Source organism: Ylistrum balloti, unplaced genomic scaffold, assembly GCF_031769215.1.
Source record: "Ylistrum balloti isolate Yb309-2 unplaced genomic scaffold, AGI_CSIRO_Ybal_v1 Utg370302, whole genome shotgun sequence".
Taxonomy (NCBI): Eukaryota; Metazoa; Mollusca; class Bivalvia; order Pectinida; family Pectinidae; genus Ylistrum; species Ylistrum balloti.
In genome coordinates, this window is record NW_026782226.1 from 65,984 (window position 1) to 86,636 (window position 20,653).

Consider the following 20,653-nt stretch of genomic DNA (forward strand, 5'->3'; position numbering starts at 1 on the left):
GAAATAACTCATTTGATTATAGGAACTATATTCAAAGAAACATCCAACAGCCTGAAAAACATGTCAGTTCGTCACAAATGGGATCAGTTGGGTTCATGTTAAAATTGTTGTACTGTAACATTCATCCTGTGTCAAAACAACTTGAAATAAATTGTATCAGCAAATTAAATTATGTAAATTTAGGACGATCATAAAACAATGATAAACGCTTTCGTACTGTGTACTGGGACTTACAATGGTATGGCTTCCCCCGAGTTCAATTCCAAAACTGGTCTTAGAGAAACTTAACTGCTCTCGCCTAAGGCAGGTTGGGAAAATTCTTGGTCTTGCAATGATGCATCCTCTCATAATAGAGGATTCAGACACATTGGCGTACAGTTATAAAATGTTTTTAAATTGAAAAATTTGTCACATATTTGTTAACAGTTAAATAAACCATTCACTGCTCGGTGTAATCCAATGGACGACCACTGTAAAATTATGCGCAGGCTCGTGAATCACTTTTCAGACAAAAGGTTTCATTGTCATGGTTAAGATTGAATTGTGTTAAGATTTATCAGTATCAACATAGTGTCTTTATGACTTACCTCTGGATTATACAACAATGTGTCTGAGTTCAGAGAATTTGTTTCAGTACATCCACGCCAGTCCGTTGAGGTTACCAACCTGTTAGGCATAGGTAACATTTGCACTCCCTGGTACTAGCCTCCAGTACTTTCAATAAGCCTGCACTCATTATTCTGAAGGGTTCTGACTATCTTTTCAGATACATGAGTGTAACGGTTGAATATCGAAACGGTATCGACTGCGACCAAGACAAAAATAAAATCGTGGATAGATGCCCTACATTTTACAGCCTTAATACAAATTGAACTATTTGCAGAAACTTTACTAATCTGTGAACAAGGCATCCACTATTTATGCTACCGTGCTGATGGGCTAAACATATCAACTGTCACCTCGGAAAACCTAGCAAATTTAGACAAGTCTGTTAGTAAGCTTGCCAGTGCGACACGAAAATTTCTCATATTTAGCAGTAAGTTCAGTACATTTGGTCTTACCTTACTTGAGTACTTCAGACACTTCCTCTCCACCACCAACAACTGTAGAAAGAGAGAGTGTCCAGTATACACGGGCTCAATGCAGGATCGATTAGCATTACATTTAGTTTGACCTATTATTATCAAATCATCATGTAATAAAATCAACTTTATTGCATTAAATGCACTTTTAGTTCATGAAATAAGTTCGTGTTTTAACTTTGGACTATAAAAATCGCCCGCCTTCTCAGCAAAATTCTTTCTTAAATACAAATATTGTTACACCATCCGCAGGTTGAAAAGAACGGGACGAATTGATTACTTTTTAGATGCAAAAATGAAATAATGATGAAATTGAAAATTATAATTAATTAAATAACATACTGTTAACATCTAAAACGGACCATGTAATGAGACAGTGTCTTAATTTGGTCTTCAAATTAAAAAAAAAAAATAGACAACATCCTCGACTAGGAGTTCTTAACCAAATATAATTAATATTGTTTGAAATATCGTTATCCTCAGGGCAAGTCGTAATAACGGTAATACGCTCCACTCCGAAAAATTACAATTAATGCGTTTTCTTACGCGAACATCTCCCTTTTCGTGTTCAACCTAACGTTCACAGCTTATAATCGGATGTTGTTGATCTGTTGCGCCGTTATTAAAAATATTACACGTATTTATTACCACATAATATAATTCTAGAACAATAACAGCGATCGACATTCTGCATTTGCACTATCGTAATATACCTCCTTGTTCATAAATTGTCACTCTCGATCGGAGCAAATCCTCTTTCCTTAATGTACCCCAGATTCACTTTGGGACACATTTGAATACTTCTATAAAACAGTGATTACACCAGAGAGTATGAAAGCTAATGCAGTAGCCATGGTCTTACCCATGTGTTCGATTCGCTTCGTCTTTCAGTGTAGAGTATAGGGACAAATCACGGATTCTTGAAACCCTACATCAAACATAAATCGACCTAGACATCCATCATCCCTTTCCTTCTCCAGATACTCAATAGTAGCATTTAAACCAAATCATAAAGAACAGAGTAATGACAACAAATTAACAGTCATGCTCATAATTTATTTTTGTATCCACAACATGTTATCTATTAAGGTCATACCAAGGCATTGATATCGAACAGAATCCCATAACTATGTCCATCCATATATTTTCAAATGCCTTACGTTAAGTGAATAATTCCCAAATTGTTTCTAGAATTCTTGAGCATTATCATTCATAGTCATACTCGCAACAGTTATCAGCGGTCAAACTAGCTTCACTGAGGGATGTCACACGTGAATAATACTGTGCTGACCTCTTACTTGCGCAGCCAACATAATTCATCACATCACTTGCTGTTGACCTTACCACATACCAATCACAAATCTTCCTCTCACGTAATTCTGTGCTGACAAGATACTGTTTCGGCCTATCATACATGTATATATCGAGTAACATAACTGACCATCAAGCAATCGGCCGTTTTCCATGACTGGAAGAAACAGCTTACCTATACTAGAATCAACACCATTTGAATACGTCAAGTCATTATAAATTGAAGCCCCATAACATGGCAATAGCTCGCGATCTTGGCATGTTTTGACGGCGAAGATGTTACATCGTCTGTCACCTCTAAACAAATAACCCTGGCCCATCCGATAATTATTTCACTCCCTGTTAAAGTATTCGTCATATTACTAGCAGGATCCCCTTCGAAGAAAGGTAACTTAAAGATAGCTTAATCCCTTGCTGAAAAATCTGAGAGAGATCATATCATAATTCTTTATTGACATATTTCGCCATTTCGCCATTGTTTTGGTATTGTTTAAGAATTATGGTTTTGCATGTTAATAACAATGTGCGCCCATGCAAGCTCTCTTTAAGAATCATCATATATTTGTACCGACGGAGTCATACAGGGTTGACCTTTTGACCTGGGTCTCTACTTTGTCCTCATCCTTATGTCTTGAAAATGTCAGAAAACCGCCAGATTACGTTACTGATGAACGAAAAACCCGCCGCCAGTCTTGTAGGACAACCGGAAGAGAACACATCTGATTGACCCAAAGAAGTACACCATGTATTTTTGTTTTCCCGCACTTATCACTCCATACCAAATACGTGCATACATCCATCGGGCAAACATTGTCAAAAGTCGAGGGAGAGGTAACTGTGTCAGAAATATGAGTGACAAACTTCCAATCACTTTGATGTAGGATATGCAGCCGGCAATCAGTGTCACAAATACTGGCGACACTTGAAGAAGGAAAATAGGTTTTTATGCCAAAAGTTCCCCTTGCAAATCTAATTTATCAATTTTTGGTCTTGGTAGAACGCATATTTTACCCTAATCACTTTTCTCCCCTTAAACATATCGAGCCCCATCCAATAGAACGTATGAATGGCCACCAACGTGCTTCTGGCCAAAGACTAGGACTACTAAAGTACTCCTTTGTACTTTATATTCCCGCAGTAAATATGATATCGGCAGGATATATGATTGGAATAAACCTGATTGTAAAAGTTATGATTCGAGGTCTATAAGTGAACTCTAAAGGCAAATCGACCATCATGTCATTCTCTTCCTAATGTTAAGGATGTATGTACTGATACTCGTAAATATGGAGGGACTATGTCAGCTTAGAAACCATGCAAGTCAATGGTTTGTTATCTTTCTATGGACCATCTTACCACTAGACCATCATGTGGGGCTGTCATGCAGAACATATGGCCGCTTCTTCTAAACTGCCTTAGCTGTATATAACACAAACACAAAACCTATAACATTCTGTGTTGCCGTAATCTATATTTCAATTATGCCATTTGTTGTGTCATTGTCCAGAAATACATTAAGTATACTAAAAGTTTTGAAATAGCTATTTATTTTGCCCATGTATATATAAATGTAGCTGTATATATATGTGTGTATGCATATTCCTGTAACATGACTCCTACCTAGGATTCCCTTTTACTGCACTGGCACACTGTGGTGTATATGGGCATGGTTATAATTGCTTTCTGGGGTAGACGTAGTGATGGGGATAAGTTGGTACAGCTATCTCTTCAAACAATTACTGTTTAACATATTATATAATGAAATAGTTATACGTGTTGTCGAATTAATTAAAAAAAGAAGTATGCACAAACACGAAGTGCGAAGTGATTAATATTCAAATTTAGTTATATTTTTTTCTCTTTTTGTAAATTGTAAGCAGTTTTTTTTATTGTTTTCAATCAGTCTGTGCGCAGGGATAGATAGAGACTATTTACATACTAATAGGCATTATAAGATACAGAGGATCGTGATGTACAGGTAATTTATATAATGCAATGTTACACACGTCTCTGCATGCATGTGCTTGAGAGATAGCCACTTAACGTGTCTCCTGCTTTGATACAGGCATTTGATGCTATCAAGTTATAATTAATATCTGAAGTGGGTACGTACATGCATGCGTAATGATGTTTTACGTAATTTTCCAGAATTCTGATTATGCATGAACGTGTGTTAGTGTATTAGTATTCAAGTGGACGCCTAGCAAAACTTAGATTTTTAAAGGACTACTTAAAGTTCCACGTCAATGCGAATATGTTATATCCAAATTCTGTTTTGAAACTCATTCGTCTGACTTTTTTCTACTATCTTCCTCGATCCTGTCTTGTACTTGTTCTGAGGTCCAGTCATTCCCAACCATTCTTCCTTTTTGTTACGTAATCCACTTGGATGATCATAAGACGGATTTCTCGAAGTGATCTCTGACCTCATCAGAAACGGCTACAAGATCATTATCCTGGACTGGCGGTTTGGTATTTCCCTTCTCCTGTAAAATAACCCTATTACGTATTGCTACGGAGACAATCCGTGACAAACTTCCTTCCAGACAGAAAAAGCATATCAGCCATCTAGAAACCGTATAACTATTACTATATAGTAGATTTCAAAAGAGGAGAATGATTCGCTAAGTCATCAGGCCACCTGAGCGCTCACAAGGGTATCGGTGTCCCCGGACATCACGCATGAGCTATCTAAAAGTAGTGTTAAGAATATACGAATGCATATCAAAATCCTTCTTATTACAACCAAGTATAAACGGTGTAACTCCCGCCAATATATACAATGTTCACATATGTTTTATGTTGCTACTTCTTTAATTTCTCGGAAACTATTTTCTTTTTTATCACAACTTTACGTAATGTCCATACCCCACAAAACCTTTTAGACTCCAGTCGCAGCCCCAGCCCCAGCATTCGGGACACCATCTCAACATCAGAGGCCCCTGAAGGGAATGCTGGTTGCTGTGTTGTAGGTTTCTTTTTGACTTTTGAAAGGGCCCTCCCAACAACATTTAAAGACTGTTCAGAAATTGTGTTGGCATTTCTTCTTTCAAAAGTTCAAAAGTCTTTGTGGTCAAATTTATAGCAAAGTTAGCGGGATCCTTCAGGTAGGATAACAACAAGGAAATGTTTGGTGAACTCTGCATTCCGCTTTTGTTCCAAATTCGTTGTGCCTGTTGTTGCTTTACCATTCTCTTCAACTCTGTAGATTCTGTTGCATAGCCACATTCTTGTCAGAAAATTGACTGAAACGTACCCTCCTCTGGCCCCTAGATAATTTTATCTATCTGACGTCACTTTGTAACAGACTACCACATGACTACGATATTTGACTATTTTAGTTACACTTACACATGCGTGCGCCAAACAATCCTTTCACGAAATGTGAAGCCATTACAGCTGAAAAAGGCAACATATGTATTAACTAACTTTAACTATGAATCCCAATACCTTTGATAGGTCCTGTTCACTAGATTGGCCACACTCGTTAGCATGCATTATGTTATCATTGAGAATCTCATTCATCCGCGCCATCGGAAAAAGTATGGTTCATCACTGCAAAACTTCATGCCTGGTATTTTTTTAATCATTTTCATGGCACTGAATGTTTTCCCCCTCTAAGTTGTGTCTTTTTCGCAGTATCGTTGGTGGGCCCACTCTAAGATCGCAATAAACCAATAGTTTATATACAATACTAATTTGATAAATGTTATACTTTTCTGTGGATTTCCCAATATTCGTTTTTAATACCGTATCGCGCCAACATTACGTGCACCGATAAACTGCAACGCAGAGTACATTCAGCATTCCTTCATGTAGTCATCTTAAAGTAAGATCTTCTACGACATTACCGTAATACGCAGCGTAAAACATTCGCCTCGTGCATTGCGGTATTACCACTGCCGAGAAACAACAAATTCTGTTGTGTAGGAATACATCAAGGTGATGCAATGCCTATTGTCTAATAATTACACCATCATTGGCATTCTCTGATACATGAAGCCCTCATCGGCATTGACAACTGTGTGTACACCTTTTATCTTCATTTACTGGCACTTGTTGTCAAACTATTGCTGAAATCTGGAAAAGGCTTGACAGACCGTCATCTTTCAGAATTTACATGAACCATGAAAATGTGCACATGTGGATATTGCTACGCCTGATATCATGTTAACTGTGCAAGGTCTCTATTGCGTTTATAGTCTACTAGAACACAGATGTAACATTTAACTGCTGTATGTAATACAGGTCTATTGTATTACAAAAAACGTCCATAAATTATGAGCACAAGAATCCAGAGAGATATACAAATATCCATACTTCGTTATACAAATGCCCATCCTTCGTTAAACAAGTATCCATACTTCGTTATACAAGTATCCGTACTTCGTTATACAAGAATCCGTACTTCGATATACAAGTATCCGTACTTCGTTATACAAGTATCCATACTTCGTTATACAAGTATCCGTTCTTCGATATACAAGTATCCGTACTTCGTTATACAAATATCCATCCTTCGTTATACAAGTATCCATACTTCGTTATACAAGTATCCGTACTTCGATATTCAAGTATCCATACTTTGTTATACAAGTATCCGTACTTCGTTATACAAGTATCCATACTTCGTTATACAAGTATCCATACTTCGTTATACAAGTATCCATACTTCGTTATACAAGTATCCATACTTCGTTATACAAGTATCCATACTTCGTTATACAAGTATCCGTACTTCGTTATACAAGTATCCGTACTTCGTTATACAAGTATCCATCTCATACTGTACTAATATATTATGACATATTTGTGATATCTGTGTGTACGTACATCTCTTGATCTGGATACGTGCACTTATTCGTAGTTAAAACAGCTGTTACTGTACTGAAATAACTATGGAATATAACCATACAGGGATTTTTTTTTATAACGTTGCATCGTATTGTTCTATAACGGGGGTATTTATAAACGATGACACGTGTGCTTGGTTCTATATGTGTGTACATGTGTCAACAGTCGTACTGTAAATAAGAGAATTATACTGTATCCAGGACGTATTGATAAAAATAGGAACACCAGAATCAATCTAGTTTAATGCTGAGATGTTGTTGTGCAAATGCACGTTATGTAACAATTAATCGTGGCATATTATGACATTTGCTGTCACTAAATTTCAAACAATGAAAAGCTGTAGTAAACTGTAGTTACATGTATTACAGATCTATAGTTCATGTAACTGCATATACTCGTGTTTCGTGCTGGCTTCCCTTTCAAAATACATTAAGAAAGAAAAAAAACAGAAATATATAGTTGTGTCTTATTAGGTTAATAAAGACTCGTTCGAGTTACCTTTGACTCAACTCGTCAAGTGACCTCGTTACGCTGCTCGTCAAGTGACCTCATTACATTACTTGTCAAGTGACCTAGTTACGTTACTCCTCAAGTGAACTCGTTACGTTACTCGTCAAGTGAACTCGTTACGTTACCCGTCAAGTGACCTCGTTACGTTACTCCTCAAGTGAACTCGTTACGTTATTCGTCAAGTGACCTTGTTACGTTACTCGTCAAATTACCTCAAATGACCCCCTTGTTACGCTACTCGTCAAATGACCGTTACGCCCAAATGACCTGTTACGCTACTCATCAAATTAGTCGTCAAATAACCTCCTCGTTACGCTACTCGTCAAGTGACCTCATTACATTACTTGTCAAGTGACCTAGTTACGTTACTCCTCAAGTGACCTAGTTACGTTACTCGTCAAGTGAACTCGTTACGTTACCCGTCAAGTGACCTCGTTACGTTACTCCTCAAGTGAACTCGTTACGTTACTCGTCAAGTGACCTCCTCGTTACGCTACTCGTCAAATTACCTCCTCGTTACGCTACTCGTCAAATGACCCCCTTGTTACGCTAGTCGTCAAATGACCTCGTTACGCTACTCGTCAAATTACCTCCTCGTTACGATACTCGTCAAATAACCTCCTCGTTACGCTACTCGTCAAATGACCTCGTTACGTTACTCGTCAAGTGATCTCCTCGTTACGCTACTCGTCAAGTGACCTCGTTACGTTATATGTCAAATGACCTCGTTACGCTACTCGTCAAATGACCTCGTTACGTTATATGTCAAGTGACCTCGTTACGTTACTCGTCAAGTGACCTCGTTACGCTACTCGTCAAGTGACCTCGTTACGTTATATGTCAAGTGACCTCGTTACGCTACTCGTCAAGTGATCTCCTAATTACTCTACTCGTCAAGTGACCTCGTTATGCTACTCGTCAAATGAACTCCGTATGCTACTCGTCAAATGACCTCGTTACGCTACTCGTCAAGTGACCTCCTTAAGCTACTCGTCAAGTGACCTCCTTATGCTACTCGTCAAATGACCTCACTCCGCCGTCAAGATGTGCATTTTTACCAGCTTGAACTGAATGTCAGCTAATTACTTATAACTTGTTTCTGTTGACAGTCTTACCCATATCGCGACCTCCAAAGACCAACCTTTGATAACCATATTTGGTATATATCTTATCAACACTAGCGACCTGATGGATGACCTACCTAATTTTTCAATTTGGAATTGAATTCTGGACAATCATGGAAATTAGAATGTTTCGTCTGCATATATGTATAAAGCGTGCATGTAATACTTGTTCGTTGGTGAGACTTTGAATGTTTGTTTGAAAGTTATAACGCATGAATCCATGTCGTCACATGACTAGTTACTACAAAGAATAAGAGAAATGGTTTTGAAAGAAAAGTTTAACCAAAGTCCTTAAAAGGAAAGTATAACTTGGAAAGTCGGCAATTCATACAGCATTAACTCTCTCCCCAACAATAACAGTTACTATCATAAAACTAAGGTTAAACGGACTGAACAGCAAAAAAATAATGTCCTTCAAAATGTTGATGATAGCGTTAGGATTGACAGGTATGCATACGTGGAGACGATTAGTTGGAAAATGGATTACCTGTAAAGACAGATCCAATGGAACCCCTTGGGTCCATCAACTTGCCCGCCTTGTATTTCCTGTTACCAGGGCGACTCACGTTACGTGCAGAGAATGCGAATCTATTGCTGTACGAGTAACAGAGGAAAAAGTAAATCCGTTGTCTTAACTAAAAGATCTTTTTACGTTGTCATAAGGCTCTGTTCACTTCATCTGCCGCCGGATGTACTGGCCGATTACAAAGCATATGCCACTTGTTACAGAAAGTCAGCAGCATGAAAGCTGACTCGTATCTTCTAGCGCCTAGCCCACGCAGTTCATGCCAGTGTTGGGAAATGAAAGAATAAAAAAGTTTGGTGTCGTCAACAAATATCGGATTGTATATAATATCTGCAATATGTTAATGTAAAGAATTGGCTAATATTACTTATTTAATACAAATATTGATGGGCCGTTTAGACCAATAATTTTTTAAAAATCAGAAGTGTATTATCGTTATGTGTGTGAATTTTGCTGTAAGGAACAGTCTTTCTCCTCCGTTAGCAATATTTTGAACGCTTCCTGGTGTCATTTTCAAGTTGAAAACGGAACAGGGATATTTGGGTCATGGTAATAAATATTCATTTTTTTTTTCAAATATTATTTTCATATTTGACATAACGTTTCTATCACTTTGTAACTCACGTTTTAAATGTAAATGACTTTGAGTTAAAACAAATTTTATCGGTCAATACGGCAAAAACTATTAATGTTACCGAAAAAAAATCAACAGAAATTGTGAGAGGTATTCCCATCAGAAATACAGAAGATAGATTTTAAGTAAAAACTTACAACGTACACATGGTAGAATATCAGTAACGTAAAACGTTAAAATACAGAACTGAGGATTTGAAACAGGAGGACGAAGAGTTTAGAGAGTAATTTAATATCACATTGAAAAGATAAAGGTTTAAAGTCAGTAATTCATCTAATCTAATCTAATTTGGCGAACCAGAGGTCTAATCAATCACTAATTAGTTATGCATAAACGTCATAGAACGACGTCGGTAGTCAAACTCAGACTGAAAGATAGTAAGATACCAAGTGTGATTGAAATCCATTGGGTGGTCGGGTGGTCGGGTGGTGCAATGGTAACGCACTCGCCTCGGGGTTCGATTCCCGGAATGGATGTGAAAACGTATGGGGGTTACCTGCCCGATCACGTGGGTTTTCCCCTGGTACTCTGGTTTACTCCAACACTAAGACCCCTCGCGCGCTTCCATCCGAGCCAACAAGAGTGATTCATATAAGTTGGAAAAACTTGCTTCGCAATTGTTGTAAAATAAATAAAGTTTATTATTAATCCATTCATATCTAACCTATGGAAGGCGCTTGGACAATCAGACATGAAGTACGTGTACCTAATTTATGATGTATGACTTACCAGTTATCACAGCCTACCAAATGCAGAAAATCAAGTGGAGAACAATAAGGATGATGTTATTGTTTGTATTGGTTTGTCTCAGCTAAGGGACAAACCCATGACTGCGCACACTTGGACAGACGCTCAAGACATGTTAGACCGGAAGTAGGACATTATTCATCATTCGCCAAGGTTATACAGATTTTCTTTACACGTTGCATCATAAACGTCGAAGACATCCTTCATCATGTCATAAAGAACACATACAGTCAACGGATCAGATAGTTTTCTCCCAGATTAAATGGTTTGCGAAAGTCTGTGTTCTACTCTACGAGATTACTTAAGCTTGTGATATTGCGAATGTCCATCCACAGTCTTCTAGCCAGTCACATAGTAGCTCTAACAGGGCCATTTAGATGACCACTGAGAATTATAATGATGTGTTTCCCATCAGAGACATCACACCAGTCCCAATGTTTCCGTTTACCAAGTTGGCATAAACTGGTTTGCACAGGGCATGAACAGAGTTTCTCAGAGTTTGCATATTGTAAACAGTTTTCGACCAATTTCATAGACTGTCTGATCAAAGCAACTGTTTTTACTTGTTATTCAGATAAAGAACTGTCAAATCAGTAGTGATGTTAGTTTGTGTCTCGTTTAATGAATGCAAATCTAAGACATCCCAGGTAAAGATAATGGTTAAAGTTGCTGGAGCTGTACACAAACAAATATCGAATCCCCAACGAAAATCGAATCTTACCAGCTATTAGAGTAATAATTTAGTGTCAGGAACGCTAATCACATGGCCACGTGCACGATAGACTTATCATTATAATAATATACATCATATTATCTATGTAAGTAAAACCTATTCTTATGTAACAAATAGACCTAGAGATCTTCCTTCAACATTTATCAAAACATTTATATAAACAAGTTATCATTAATATGTTAAGACAGACAAAATTGTTTTCATTAACAAGCGTTAACTGAAGAAATTATTATTCCAAATAATAACTGGAAATAGAACAAAAGACAACATAACTCAATAAGGGTATGCTATCGACATGAATTGTTAAAGTAGTTTGGCGGCCATCTTGGATGAAAAAAAATAAAAATCAACGGTTTCTCCATATCTAAAATGATTACTAACATTAATATAATATTAAGACCCGATTTCATGCTGTGCTATGGTGACATACATCTAGAACTTGTTTGATGCATTGGTCGAGGTGGCTTGAAAACTGTGTGATATAATACATATGGTTACCAATCCATGGCGTACCCTGTGGGTATGATATTAGTGGACCCAGATCACATTTTTTTTTCAAGCTTAAAATCAGTATACACTTGGCTCACCGAAAGTTAAATAAATCGTCGATAGCTTATATCAGTGAAGTTATCTCTCAGATGTTATGCACAAACTATGTTAAAGTCGTTCAACAGATGTTAGGTTTCATCTCTTATCTTTTATCTATTTGTTTAAAATTTCATTGGAGTGACAGCTAGGTTTACTGTAGTTTGATGTTACAAATGGTCCTTTAACATGTGACAACAATTCACAGTTTCTGATCGTATCATGATTTTACAACGGAATGGAAAACTTTATAACACACAACGAAATGTTTGCATGACTCTGTACCATTCTCACATGTAACTGGTATGCTCCAGTGTAGTATGAGTATATTCTACTAAATTTTGCCGATTCTTGAATAAATCAATAGGACGCTACAGTAAAAAGCTAGTTTTGCCGCAAAGCGATGGGTTATGTTTATATGAACCTTATCAATTCATTTATACTGTATTGGTGCATATCGTGGCTGAACGATTAAATTATTTAACTTTTAATTTATTTTCATTTAAAATGTCACAAGTAATGTGTGTTGTTACTGTTACCAAATCACATATGTGGTTGTGTTTGTCAGTGCATGTATTACATGTACCATATCAAGACGTCATGTGTTAGTTTAGAATACAGATGCATACCTCTTCCATTGTATACTAAGGTAGTGTAGCGGAGTATCAAAGTCATGGTCACACCAGGGAGTTTTTTTCACTCGGCAACAAGTATATTATCAGCTGAATCACCATTGTATAGTAAGCACCATGCACATGTATTTATTTGATACGATACATTAAGTCTTGGTTATCTTTTACCTCGTCTGTCAGACAGTGATAATACGTCATTCACATTATTTTGACAGACGTTACGTGGAACAGTCATAACTTCAACATGCAGTTTGATGATATTGTAAAGGGCATAGGTGGGTTTGGCAGATACCAAGTGATGTTTTCATAGATTCTGGTCTCTGTGCAAAAGGCTGTACAAGTTTTTTCCCTGTCGGTCAGGGTCACCATTAAGCTGTACATCAAAACCTGGAATCATAATGACGGTAACATGTGGGTACAAACGTTTGTAATCGAGAGAAATATAAACAGTGTTATTTATTTAACTACCAGTTCACGTTTTGTTCAGTAAGATAAAACGATATACTTGATCTAGTGTTACACACTAATTGTATTTATTTGTATTCTCAAAAGTCAATCAACGCACGGAAACTAATAAGGTAAAAGCAATGGTTTAAAGAAAACACTGAAAATGATACAAACGTTTAAAGGGTGTATGAAACTCATTTTATGACCGGAAGTAGAACAAGATTCAATATGAAGTTAATTCCAACGTTTACGTTTTTATATTCTTTATCATTTATTGTTGACAAATAGCAGCCAAAACTGGACACTTAATATAACATTTCTTTATTATCTATAATTGACATATAACAGCCAAAACTGGACACTTGATATAACATTTCTTTATTATCTATAATTGACATATAACAGCCAAAACTGGACACTTAATATAACATTTCTTTATTATCTATAATTGACATATAACAGCCAAAACTGGACACTTGATATAACATTTCTTTATTATCTATAATTGACATATAACAGCCAAAACTGGACACTTGATATAACATTTCTTTATTATCTATAATTGACATATAACAGCCAAAACTGGACACCTGATATAACATTTCTTTATTATCTATAATTGACATATAACAGCCAAAACTGGACACTTAATATGACATTTCTTTATTATCTATAATTGACATATAACAGCCAAAACTGGACACTTAATATAACATTTCTTTATTATCTATAATTGACATATAACAGCCAAAACTGGACACTTAATATAACATTTCTTTATTATCTATAATTGACATATAACAGCCAAAACTGGACACTTAATATAACATTTCTTTATTATCTATAATTGACATATAACAGCCAAAACTGGACACTTAATATAACATTTCTTTGTTATCTATAATTGACATATAACAGCCAAAACTGGACACTTAATATAACATTTCTTTGTTATCTATAATTGACATATAACAGCCAAAACTGGACACTTGATATAACATTTCTTTATTATCTATAATTGACATATAACAGCCAAAACTGGACACTTAATATAACATTTCTTTGTTATCTATAATTGACATATAACAGCCAAAACTGGACACTTAATATAACATTTCTTTGTTATCTATAATTGACATATAACAGCCAAAACTGGACACTTAATATAACATTTCTTTATTATCTATAATTGACATATAACAGCCAAAACTGGACACTATAATATAACATTTCTTTATTATCTATAATTGACATATAACAGCCAAAACTGGACACTTAATATAACATTTCTTTATTATCTATAATTGACATATAACAGCCAAAACTGGACACTTAATATAACATTTCTTTGTTATCTATAATTGACATATAACAGCCAAAACTGGACACTTAATATAACATTTCTTTGTTATCTATAATTGACATATAACAGCCAAAACTGGACACTTGATATAACATTTCTTTATTATCTATAATTGACATATAACAGCCAAAACTGGACACTTAATATAACATTTCTTTATTATCTATAATTGACATATAACAGCCAAAACTGGACACTTAATATAACATTATTTAGAATAGTTATTTGTTTACTTGTTGGCAACCTTCTGTGAAGGTGTAGTTGACGTTGTTTCGGTTTTAACGTCACCAAACTCAAGTTTTTCCAATTGCTATGGTACTTGTGACTTCTGTAGAATTCCATAAAATCTCATCACAAATTAGAGAAATACGTGTATTTTGAATTTTTTGGATCCGTCTATCTTCCTTTTTAGACCCAAAATATCAGTTTGTTTCCCGATCACATGGTAAAAATTGCAAAAAATCAGCACAGCGACACCCACTCCGCTGTATATATAAATAAAAATATATATACACGAAGCATAAATTCCTTTAAAATTGTCATTTTCGGTAGCTATTGAATCAAATATATTTAAAAAGCATTTTCAGAGAGTGTTTTTATGTCATTAAACTATTCTATAGGAATTTAATAAAAAAAAATGAGACTTTGCTTGAAAATATCGCTTCGAAAATAACAAAGAATGCATGTTGTTCAAGATTACATTTAGAAAAATAAGTGAATAATTCCTACTAAGCATATTCTGCTGCCAGTAACGGTAAAACAATTGCGGCAACATTCTTCCTCTTTTTGAAATGATTTCTTTGATGTAACCTTTCACCAGAATGAAAGCTAAAATTTAGAAATTTGACTACCAAACCTTCATGGATCCTTAAAATGGAGCGAAGTAACTCATGTTTCATTGCCTGCTAGTTACTTAATAGGGGACCGAAGAATGATTCAAGCATTTTGTTGTGTTGGTTGTCGTGCAGGTAGACCAGCTATAGTAGGGCTCAATATTCGTGATTTTATAAAAAAAATCTGCTGATATATAGAACTAATTATAACAGATGCTGGACATACAATTTCATGGTTTAAGAGTACCGACGAAATCAAACGTTGTAGTAACTTACTACATACCAAAACCGTTGTGCGTATATCGCGCAAACATCGTTTGCACACTCGCACGAAACATGATCTCGCGAACAACTGTGCAATAGGATCGCTCATTCTGTGAGATTTGGTAAAAATGGTTGAATGATTTTACGGATTTAAAAATAAACGGAAAACTCGTGCAGTTATCACTAAATGACAATCACGATCGTAATACCTAATGATCGATGATTATAAAGATTATTTTTAATTTGAAAGTTAACAAAATACAAACGGAACCTTCATTTATTATTCTTTGTAGTGTATTTTTTCAAACCGCAGAAGAGAGGCGTGTGATATGCTTCGGGCAACACAAAACTATCTATATAAGAGTATTTATGTGATAGTCAGTACCATCTAGGTGTTCCGTGTAACAATTACAACAACACTTCAAATGTATCCTAATATACAATTTGACTTAGAAATATTTTTTGTTCACAAAATGATAGAAAAATGAAGGTAATACATCAGCAATGCAAATAATATTTCTTTTCTGATTATTTACGATTTTAGGCGATTCATTGCTGGGACAAGATACGTCCATTTAATATTTCCATGTATGATTTATACAAGTATATAATGAGTGTCTGTATACTAAGACTGGTCACTTGTAGAAGTTCCTTAACACAGCACTCTTCATTAAGGATGCATATTCCTTTCCAGTCAGCACCTGAGAGATCTACATTGTACATGTGTCTAACCTATAGATATATGGTGTTGAAGTTGTCGGCCATGAAAGGGAGATAACTTCTGCATGTATAATGAATATTGGTTCGATTATAATAAATGTAATTAACTGAGTATATAATTCTTCATTATGAAAATGTTTTACGTTGTACATACGAAACTGTAGTTATTTGTGTATTTAAGATGTTACAGATTTACCGTTATATTATGCAACACATGTATGTTTATGTTATGTTAGTAACGTGCAGAGGGAGGTTAAAAGGTTATTGAACAACGTAGATGCAGCTTTCATTGTGGGATATAGCAGGTGTAGTAAATTGCACATTAACCAAAGCAGATTGTGCAGACAAATGTTTACATGAGGGTGTAATTTGTTTACATGGATTGCTAAAACCAAGATATCTGTCAACAAGTATGGCCAAATCGTTGGCTTGTATTTTGATTAGACCTTATCGGCTCCAGATTGTCTGGAATTTAATTCAGAATTGGAATCGTCAAATTTGTCAGTCACGTAGGCCTTAGGGATAAATAGGGGCTGGTGAGTCCGCCCTTCACCGTCCGGCAACGGGCAGAGTCACAGAGACGAAAAACCATCATCATTATCATCAACCGCTCTTCACTTCTGTCACTGGACTATTGAACACTAGACCGTTGTCGCTAGGTCCAGGGAGTTCTATACACTTAAGAACCCACTAACTACTACACGACCACAGGAGTATACTTAGGTTAGGAAGGCCAGGTTAATTGTGAGGGTTGTGGATACCCTAGAAGACTAAAATTCGCCAGCAAGAATCCGAGGACTTTCTTTTTTTGTTCTCCTCACCACACAGCAACGTGTGACTCAGAGTCACGTTATAGTGTACACTGGCTGATTTTAGTTGACGGGTCGTTAAGAATGTAATAATAATAATTGTTCTATATTTCCCTATAAGATACTTCATATTATACAATTAAAAATGTCAAGAAAGTGCAAACGTCATAGTTAGTTTCATTTCAGAGATGATTTACTTTATCTGGCATGCAAACTTTTGACACTTGACTCTACGGCGATCGCCTCGATATGGGTAGCCTTCATCTGTGACGTCACAGGCGGTAGGCGAAGACCAACACATGTATACGTGTGTAAACAATTTGCTGACATATGCAAATGTGGCGGAGAGATATCACTCGGAGTGAAAGAACTATATTTGATGATAAATGATTTATTACTTTATTATTTTCATAATTTTTAAAGTTTACACATAATAAAACAATGACGATTAGTTGTCTTTTAAACTTGAACTGTCTATATAATCGTAGAAAACCGCGGACTATATTAGGCGCGCTTTTATACAGACACATATAGTGGTGTCATCTGGTTCCCGCCGGAAACTTCAAACTCAATCATTGTCAGAATCAGAGTACAGCACCCTTGGTCTGGAACGTTTATAGACGTTTGTATTGTTAATGTTTATTGTGAGTGAACCACCGTGAACAGGACCTGCAAATACTGAAGTAAGGGCACCGGCGGGATTTGCAGACACAGATGATTCAGGATTTGGAGGTCTGACGATGACTTCGCTTGCACTAGATGTGCTATTACTAGTATTAGCTCTAGCGAAAGGTCTGTCACCAACATGATCCAAGCATGACGATATCGCTCTTGAAATCGTCCGGTGTTGGTTTGTGTTTAAAGTTGAGTAACTGTTGATACTCTGGATATTCTTTGCCCGGAAATCTGGAGGATGCAGAGAATTACATAATTAGGCAACGTTTTATAGGACCAATGAAAGTAGAGATCTAGTTATTGTCTACTCTAAGCCTGATAGTGATGCATTGCCCTGTATTATGAAAGCAGGAGATTTTTATAAATTTATATTAGTGTTAAACTGTTTGGGATTTAATTTCTTTATACAAGGTAAGTGTTCATTTACTCGTAACGATTATAGGCCCTAATGATCAAGTTGAGATATTTCAATGTGAAAATAGTTTGGATCTGCATAATCTGATTTGGGGATCCTTTGTCATTGAGTTTTTGTACAAGGTACTTCCTGGCGCTATGGTTTGTCAGTCTTTTTCCGTTATTGTTACTCCTAGACTTGTTCATCAGACCTGGTTTTTTATGAACTGAATAAATAACAAGCAATTTAATCTAGGCCTATATAGGCACCATTCCGACATCCGAAATAATTAAAGAAATGTATTACTTTGGGATGGAATTATGCTCAAAACATCAATTTTGACTTCAATCGACTAAAATTATGAAAAGGCTACAAGGTTAGGCCTAGGAGTAAGCAAGTGCAATATTACAAATACATTGTACTACAATGTATCAATGACGTAAGCTGACGTAATAGGGGCGGAGTAAAAGCATTTGTAAACATACAGGCTACCACTGACAAGCCGGTATCACGTCGAAACGATACTTGGCTTCTGTCACAGTCTTTCCCGAATTAAGCTCTATTTGGAAACGATCAAACCCAACATTATTATCTGCTTTTGAAATTGCCCGGATTACACCCTTTTCCCCATCACATAGCCTTACTTTATCACCTACATTCACCTCAAGCCTATCCAGTTCAGCCATGTTGACAGCAGACGATATTAAACAAATCGCATGTGGAACAAATCACGCGAGTGAAAAAAGTAGTTCGGGTCAAAGTTCACAATCATGTATCCAGAAGGCCATATACCACTAGTGGAATATAACTTATATTTATCCAACCCCCGCCATATTTACACAATGGCCTGAGAGTGGAATAAATTAAAGTAGAATGGTAGAAATATATATATACCAGGAGGCTTCACTTGTGTGTTCAGTGTGCGAGCTTTTTAGCTGCTAAGCTGCGAGCGTTTATTGAGGAACAACAGGCCAAGGAACTGGATGACCGTGAAAGAGAAAGACAGGAACGGAAGATGCAAAGGGAAATGGGGTTGATGTACAGAGAGTTCAAGAGCCCTGGAATCAGACAGCTGGTTGTGCCAGTGAAGTATCGACAGATGATTATGAAGCTAGCTCATGAGTCGATTATATCCGGGCATCAAGCGGCAAAGCGGAAATCTAGCAGGATCCTTACAGAGTTCTTTTGGCCGGAAATTTAAACAGACGTGATTCGGTTCTGTCGTTCGTGTGATGTGTGCCGACTTACGTTTCCAAAGGGCAGAGTTCCTAAAGCGCCACTAGGCAGTATGCCTTTGATAGACACACCTTTCAAGAGGATAGCAGTGGATATAGTGGGACCTCTCGAGCCGGCGACTGATCGAGGAAACCGGTTTATTCTGGGGGTGGTGGATTACGCAACCAGATATCCGGAGGCAGTTGCTCTTAAAGGCATTGAGACAGAACGTGTTGCAGAGGCACTAGTTGATATCTTCAGCCTTGATGGAGTGCGAACTGAGATGCTGACAGATCAAGGGGCACATTTTACCTCTGGACTTATGAAAGAAGTCAGCAGATCACTGTCGATACGCCAACTAAAAACGACACCGTACCATCCTCAATGTAATGGATTAGTCGAGCGGTTCAATGGTACATTGAAACAGATGCTGAGGAAGATGGCTGCTGAGAAACCCAAGGACTGGGATAGATACATCAACGCCCTGTTGTTTGCCTGCCGAGAAGTACCACAGGAAAGCTTTGGTTTTCACCATTTGAACTTCTGTACGGAAGAGTGGTACAGGGACCGATGATGAAATCAGTTGTTTGTCATTTATTGTCATAATGATCAAAATATTTTAATCAGATCGCTTCATAACAAAAGGCACCACTAGACCAATTTGATTGATGTATAAAGTGACCTTGAACGGTTTTGAGATATACTTCGAAACAGCTGAAATCAGCAGTTTGCACTATTGGTTTCCATGGTAACCATGGGACTATTGAAAGAGAAAACTGTTCCATAATAAAAGGCATTTCAGATCACTCCATTGATAAGTGTGGAGAGTTTTATAAACTTATCTTAACAGTATTGGATGTACGCTGCGGACGACTGGATAAAGTTTTCAAGTTCCCCGCAAACTTCCGCTGTGCGAAGGATTTTACGACCAATCCGAAAGAAGTGAAAATATAAACAGAAGGAATAATGAAGATCATGCAATGGCAGACACTCTCTGGCAAACACGTCTATTGTTATTTGATGTTATCGCTTCATCTCTGCTATTCCACGATATCATTTACAATAGATTTTTTTTCTTTTCTCTTTTTTTTCAATAACCTCTCCATGTTTTAGTCGATATTCAGTTCAAGCGACATTGTCTTCACGTATCAAATATTTTCGTTATATTTGATTGGGAGTTCGTAAGGACAGCAAT

At 36.6% G+C, this 20,653-nt stretch overlaps 1 pseudogene; it reads right to left on the bottom strand.

Moving 5' to 3' along the window:
- Nucleotides 1-2,288: 2,288 nt before the first annotated feature.
- LOC132553168 (uncharacterized) lies at nucleotides 2,289-5,927 on the bottom strand (annotated as a pseudogene).
- Between the last annotated feature and the right edge of the window lie 14,726 nt (nucleotides 5,928-20,653).